Source organism: Saccoglossus kowalevskii, chromosome 15 (genome assembly GCF_978046115.1).
Source record: "Saccoglossus kowalevskii chromosome 15, keSacKowa6.1, whole genome shotgun sequence".
Lineage (NCBI taxonomy): Eukaryota > Metazoa > Hemichordata > Enteropneusta > Harrimaniidae > Saccoglossus > Saccoglossus kowalevskii.
This window is the reverse complement of record NC_140655.1, coordinates 12243352-12250734: the sequence shown is the minus strand read 5'-3', so window position 1 is coordinate 12250734 and position 7383 is coordinate 12243352. Positions and strand designations below refer to the sequence as shown.

The window sequence follows — 7383 nt, the reverse complement described above, 5'->3', positions numbered from 1 at the left end:
TACAGTTAGCATTAAGAAACACAACAGTTTTTGTTGAATGCAAGGCCTAAACTACTCACATTTTAAAATACTCCACCCCAATGTGAGCTCCACGTTATGCTACGCTGTTTTACATTTGTACACACATTTTAAAATACTCCACCCCAATGTGAACTCCACGTTATGCTACGCTGTTTTACATTTGTGCACACATTTTAAAATACTTCACCCCAATGTGAGCTCCACGTCATGCTACGTTGTGCTACATTTGTATACACACTTTAAAATACTCCACTCCCAATGTGAGCTCCACGCTATGCTACGTTGTGCTACATTTGTACACGCACTTTAAAATATTCCACCCCAATGTGAGCTCCACGTTATCCACGTTGTGCTTAATTTGTACACACACTTTAAAATACTCCACCCCAATGTGAGCTCCGATCCACGTTACGCTACGCTGTTTTACATTTGTACACACATTTTAAAATACTCCACCCCAATGTGAACTCCACGTTATGCTACGCTGTTTTACATTTGTGCACACATTTTAAAATACTTCACCCCAATGTGAGCTCCACGTCATGCTACGTTGTGCTACATTTGTATACACACTTTAAAATACTCCACTCCCAATGTGAGCTCCACGCTATGCTACGTTGTGTTACATTTGTACACACACTTTAAAATACTCCACCCCAATGTGAGCTCCACGTTATGCTACGTTGTTCTACATTTGTACACACACTTTAAAATATTCCGCCCCCAATGTGAGCTCCACGTTATGCTACGTTGTGCTACATTTGTACACGCACTTTAAAATATTCCACCCCAATGTGAGCTCCACGTTATCCACGTTGTGCTACATTTGTACACACACTTTAATATACTCCACCCCAATTTGAGCTCCACGTTATGCTACGTTGTGCTACATTTGTACACGCACCTTAAAATACTCCGCCTCCAATGTGAGCTCCACGTTATGCTACGTTGTGCTACATTTGTACACGCACTTTAAAATACTCCACCCCCCAATGTGAGCTCCACGTTATGCTACGTTGTGCTACATTTGTACACGCACTTTAAAATATTCCGCCCCCAATGTGAGCTCCACGTTATGCTACGTTGTGCTACATTTGTACACGCACTTTAAAATATTCCGCCTCCAATGTGAGCTCCACGTTATGCTACGTTGTGCTACATTTGTACACGCACTTTAAAATATTTCGCCTCCAATGTGAGCTCCACGTTATGCTACGTTGTGCTACATTTTTACACGCACTTTAAAATATTCCGCCCCCAATGTGATCTCCACGTTATGCTACGTTGTGCTACATTTGTACACGCACTTTAAAATATTCCGCCTCCAATGTGAGCTCCACGTTATGCTACGTTGTGCTACATTTGTACACACACTTTAAAATACTCCACCCCCCCCCCCCCCAATGTGAGCTCCACGTTACGTCAGTGCTACATTTGTAACTAAATGTGTACTTAACAATTTCGAGTGTAATTAAGTTTAGTGTGCGAATCCGACGCTAAGCTGATGCCAGTATGGTTCCGATGCCAACTTTACGCTGTGGTGTGAGTATGATGGAATATAATCACTCCGAGTTCATAGGTTACTGCAAAAATAGAACACCAATAATGGATATTCCAAATTGCACTTTAAAACGTTGTGTCATAATAAATGAGAACAAAACTCTATTAATTGGCACCTGGTGTAAGGTTAATGAGGATGATATGTCGATTTCAGTGCATTATAATATCAGCCACTCAGTAAGTGTTTACTGTGAACATTTTCCTGAAGTTGAATACACTGGATATCATAAGGTAGGTACCCGTAAATTTAGTTTATAAATTTCTTTGTGTCTGAGTACATTTTGTTGAAGTTCAGTTGTTGTCAAGCAGTGCATGTTCAAATTGTGTGTAAACAAACCATGCCTTTTACACGTGTTGCATACATATATATGAGACCAACATATCGAACACAATGCGGCACAACGACAACCATCCTTCAATTCAAATACCGGAAAATTTAATATGCGATATAGCTTGGCGAATTTACATCACATGACACATAAAGCAGTGATATTTTTCGATACATATCTGGGAAAACTAGTATACATTCCCATACTGTAAACACTTGTAGGTCGACGGGGAGATAAGTTCTAATGGTGACCATGACAATTCCGCAGTTTACTAAAGGACACTAATATTGAAAATATATCAAAACCTTTCAATACCGGTAGTACACTTTTTAATATAACTTAGATGCGATGTATTTTCCTTAATTTTAAGCACAATTTGTGCGCCATATCCTTATTTCTGTAACATTAAATTCAGTGTTTTTGTGTAGAAACTCTCTGTTCAGCTCGACTGATCAACAATTCGGTCGAAAATTGAAAACGCGAGTGCGTGGGTGATTAGAAAATATATTCGATCCGAACTCCTAGTGCTCAATTGTATGGATTCATCTTATATTAACTAATTACAAACGAATAATATCATCAGGATATCAAGTTAATAAATGAAATATGAGACAGTATAATATGATATTGTGTTTTAATGGATGGCCCAACAACAGTTGCTATATATATATATATATATATCCGGCATAAAAAAATATTTTATTTATTTATTTATTTATTTATTTATTTATTTATTTATTTATTTATTTATTTATTTATTTATTTATTTATTTCTTTATTTATTTCTTTATTTCTTTCTTTATTTATTTATTTATTTATTTATTTATTTCTTTATTTCTTTATTTCTTTATTTATTTATTTCTTTATTTATTTATTTATTTATTTATTTATTTATTTATTTATTTATTTATTTATTTATTTATTTATTTCTTTATTTATTTCTTTATTTCTTTATTTCTTTATTTATTTCTTTATTTATTTATTTATTTATTTATTTATTTATTTATTTATTTATTTATTTATTTATTTATTTATTTATTTATTTATTTATTTATTTATTTATTTATTTATTTCTTTCTTTATTTATTTCTTTATTTATTTATTTATTTATTTATTTATTTATTTATTTATTTATTTATTTATTTATTTATTTATTTCTTTATTTCTTTATTTATTTATTTCTTTATTTATTTCTTTATTTATTTCTTTATTTATTTATTTCTTTATTTATTTATTTATTTCTTTATTTCTTATTTAAATATTTATTTCTTTATTTATTTATTTCTTTATTTATTTCTTTATTTCTGTATTTATTTATTTCTTTATTTATTTATTTCTTTATTTATTTATTTATTTATTTATTTATTTATTTATTTATTTATTTATTTATTTATTTATTTATTTATTTATTTATTTCTTTATTTATTTCTTTATTTATTTCTTTATTTATTTCTTTATTTATTTCTTATTTCTTATTATTTATTTCTTATTATTTATTTCTTATTTATTTATTTCTTATTTATTTATTTCTTATTTATTTATTTCTTATTTCTTATTTATTTATTTCTTATTTCTTATTTCTTATTTCTTATTTCTTATTTATTTATTTCTTATTTCTTATTTCTTATTTCTTATTTCTTATTTCTTATTTCTTATTTCTTTATTTATTTATTTATTGCTTTCTTATTTCTTATTTATTTATTTATTTATTGCTTTCTTATTGCTTATTTATTTATTTATTTATTTATTTATTGCTTTCTTATTGCTTATTTATTTATTTATTGCTTATTTCAAAATCCATATAAATCTAAAGCTCTATATATTTATAATAATGAAAAAGCGATACTAATGTATACACTAAAAAATTGCAAATTTTCTGTGCAATTAATAGTATAGTGACCCATTGTTGGAATAATAATAATAATTAGACACGTCGAATTTAAATTATAAGGGAACAAAACATAAGGTTAAGTTGTGATCGTGCAAGTATCACTTAAACTGGTTATATCTGTCGCTAGAGTCGAGTCGAATTGGGTAATTGTTAATAAACGAGTCAAGATAATTATTTACAGAATGGATTACACAACTGTGTAGGTAGGTCTCAATGAGAATGCTAGTGTGAAGTTATCTAGTGGGTCTAGTTGAAAATAAAATAAGTAAGGCCGTTTGGACATAGGTATTAGAAAATGTAAAAAGTCGCTCCACCTGTTTTTCTTGAGAAGCAGAATTGCTTGTGACAATGACCAACTATTATTTCCCATATTTCAATGCAATATGTAATTTGTGCCAATAGTAGTGTTTTATAAAATATCAAGATTTTGATACATAGTGGCGTGGATATGCACAATTCCCACCTTAGGTGCATTGTCACGTTATATATACGTGCTTTCAAGTTAAGACCTTGATCAATGGAAACTCAAAGATAATTTAAGGTATATATCAAGGCTTCCCGTTGCGTGAACATGTCTTTGAAGAATTTTGACAATCATGTAATGGTTTTGTTGTCATTTAGCGTTAATTTGCTCGCACTACATAGTTCACAGAATATATTTAACTTTTTATTAGTATCAGCGAAAACAAATAGTTGTTATAAACTTAATAAATTGGCGTCATCAATAACAAACCTGGAATAAAAATGTGGGCTCTCCAGTTTGTTTGATGTCACAAATATTTCAGGTATGATTTGCTACTGGTACTGTTTAGATTAAAACACTAAATGAATCATTATGCGATAGAGGAAATCGAATGTTATTTCGCAAATTTTACAAATGTTTGCTTGAAGTTAAATGTTATTTTTCCGCAGTTAATGTTTAATATTTTCATTTATTGACTGTGTAACTACGTTTTTTCAGAAAAAAATGCGATGGGTTGACAGATTTGCTGTCAGGTTTAGAAAGTTTTTGCAGAGAATTTTAAAAAGAATAACACTATTTTTGAATGAATTTCTAACAGTGATGTCGTTTTTAAACATACTCTTTGGTCATCGTGGCTTCCGGTAAATTTCGTGTGTTGTGTTTTGTTTTTTGTTTTTTTTTTACAGTGTTTGCATTTCTTTCTTTCTGGGTTCTGGGCTTTGGTGCCTGAAATAAAGATAATAATAATATTATAAGTGTAAATTATGAGAATTGACCTAAGAATCTATATTTCCCCATATTCCGAATTGACTAGTAATGGTAACATTTTAATAATATTAGTAATAACAATATTGGATGAATGGTTATGCAAATTAGTCATTTTCCCAACTTGTGTTTCAAAGTAGGTCAGAATAATTGTTCATCCACGAAACAGCGACTGGTTGTTGCAAGTTATCTTGTTAACTGACTCTAACACGTAAAACTGGATTAAAAACATGATCTGTAAAGTTTTAAATCACATGGACAAAAACTATAAATGCTATGTAACGCATCACCAACTGAACTACCAAAGTAGAGATTTCATGTGTTGTGATATTTGTGACGCCAATACTAGCTAAATACGGAATAAAGCAAGAGCGAGATCTCAAAGTGCACACAAACCTGCATCTATAACTTGTGTCTGTGTTTATTGCTGTCACTTCTGTTCTACCTATACCTTATAGAAAATGGTTTCCAAGAGCGTTATCCTTATTATAATGGTATTATTGGTTGTGTCTATGGTTACTGTGAATGTTGAAGCGTATCATGCTACTCGCCGCCGGAGAAGTTCTCGGCCACTGCTAAAAAGGTAAAACAGGGTTCACGATACTGGTAGCAAATGGCTCTCATCTCGTATAAGTGACAAATATTGATTAAAATTAATATGTAATTTATTTAAAGAATAATCATGCAATAACAAAACCAATTTAAAAGATTACAGCACAAATACTAATAATATGTCATGAAACAATGAAAACAAGTGATATGTACATATTTTGAATAATAAGTATAATATGACGGAATGACTTCCTTTTGTGTCTAAACTCCAACCCACCGGTCTGCATTTTCAATTGCAGATGCCGCTCCAGATGACTATAGGCGTCCTCGGAAGGGGCATATTCAATTAAATTAGATGGCACCGGAGGGCAAGCGTTAGAAAACTGTCATAACAATGTAAATACTGCCAAAAAGATTCATCTTTGAATTTAGCGTCAATGGAAATGCGCGTGTTGAGAATACTGCAGAGATTACTGGCATACTGCAAAGAGTACTATTCGGAATGGAAAAACTATATGAGCTATTTACAAATTTATGTAAAACATGCGTCCAAAAACTATTCCACACTGTAATAGAGTTAATATACCAAAAACAGATTGGTATCAGCGACTGACGTATAATAAATATAAAATGTATTTTAACTGTATTGGTGCATCATTCTCACAAAATGAAGTTGGATTTTTCGGCCATTTTTGTAGGTGTTAGAACATTTGTTCGTGGGAAGGTCATCATTTGTCATATATGCAATACATCAATTGAATTGTTGTGAGCCGTTGTTGATATACAACGCATAAATAAAAAGAGAACACTATATTTTAATAATGAACTAACACAGTCACCAAACTAAACACATTTGGTATCAGTAAAAAATTACGCTCAAAGTTGTGAAAGTCAAATGGCTGGGACACAAATCACCAAATCAAAGACAAATGTTAAATGTTATAACAGAATGTCTGCTGAAGGGTGTACAAATTATTCAGTTCAATGAAAAAATTACATTTGCTAAACAGTTAAGGAGAACAATGACGACATCTGGTCACACTATTTGGAGAGCCCACCCAGATACGCATCGATAAAAGTGTCAACAGTCAAATGAGTTAGCCGGGAATATTCGGAAACACTGTTAAAATGATGATATAACGAATACACATGAAATATTCCCTGCACGGAAAAACACGTCCCAGACATTAAAAATATGTCAAGGTACCCGAGGCATTGGTATATCATAATATTGAATTCCATAGCCCTACTTAGAATTTGCATTTTTACATTCATACCTGTAGTGTGATTTCCTCATATGAATTGTGTTAGGTATATTGTCTAATATTGTTAATTGGTTTATAAAAAAAATGTTACCAGGATAGTTTTACACAATGGGATTTTCTTTCCCATAATGCATTGTGATACGTGCAATAAAAACACCACTGTATTGTTTATTACAGAAACCAATATGCAAAAGTTGTTGGCAAGAAGATGGACCTGAAAGAACGCAATGAACACTTAAATATCTAGTTGTCCTAAATTCAACTAATATGTCGTCATATTATACATCAAATAAATTGATTGCGTATTACCTTTTCATTTTAATAACTGTTACCAAGTCATGTTTCAGGAATGATTTACATTTCAGTCTTCCTATACTATTTTCGCCAAATGCTGACACGGGTATTTTTTTTAAATGAAAAGGAGAACGTGTATTTCAGTGTGATGGCGTATTGAAAAACAAAGCGCTCCTTATGTGACCATGCTGCAATATGCATTGACGATATAGGTATGTTTACGTTCGGCTACAGTATACTTTG

At 31.0% G+C, this 7383-nt stretch overlaps 1 long non-coding RNA gene across 1 annotated transcript; it reads left to right on the top strand.

Moving 5' to 3' along the window:
• The first annotated feature begins 1714 nt into the window (after positions 1 to 1714).
• On the top strand, positions 1715 to 7177 carry LOC144360974 (uncharacterized). The gene is made up of 3 exons (XR_013422323.1): positions 1715 to 1812; positions 5488 to 5612; positions 7024 to 7177. It is a non-coding gene; the product is annotated as an uncharacterized LOC144360974 (long non-coding RNA).
• Positions 7178 to 7383: the final 206 nt, after the last annotated feature.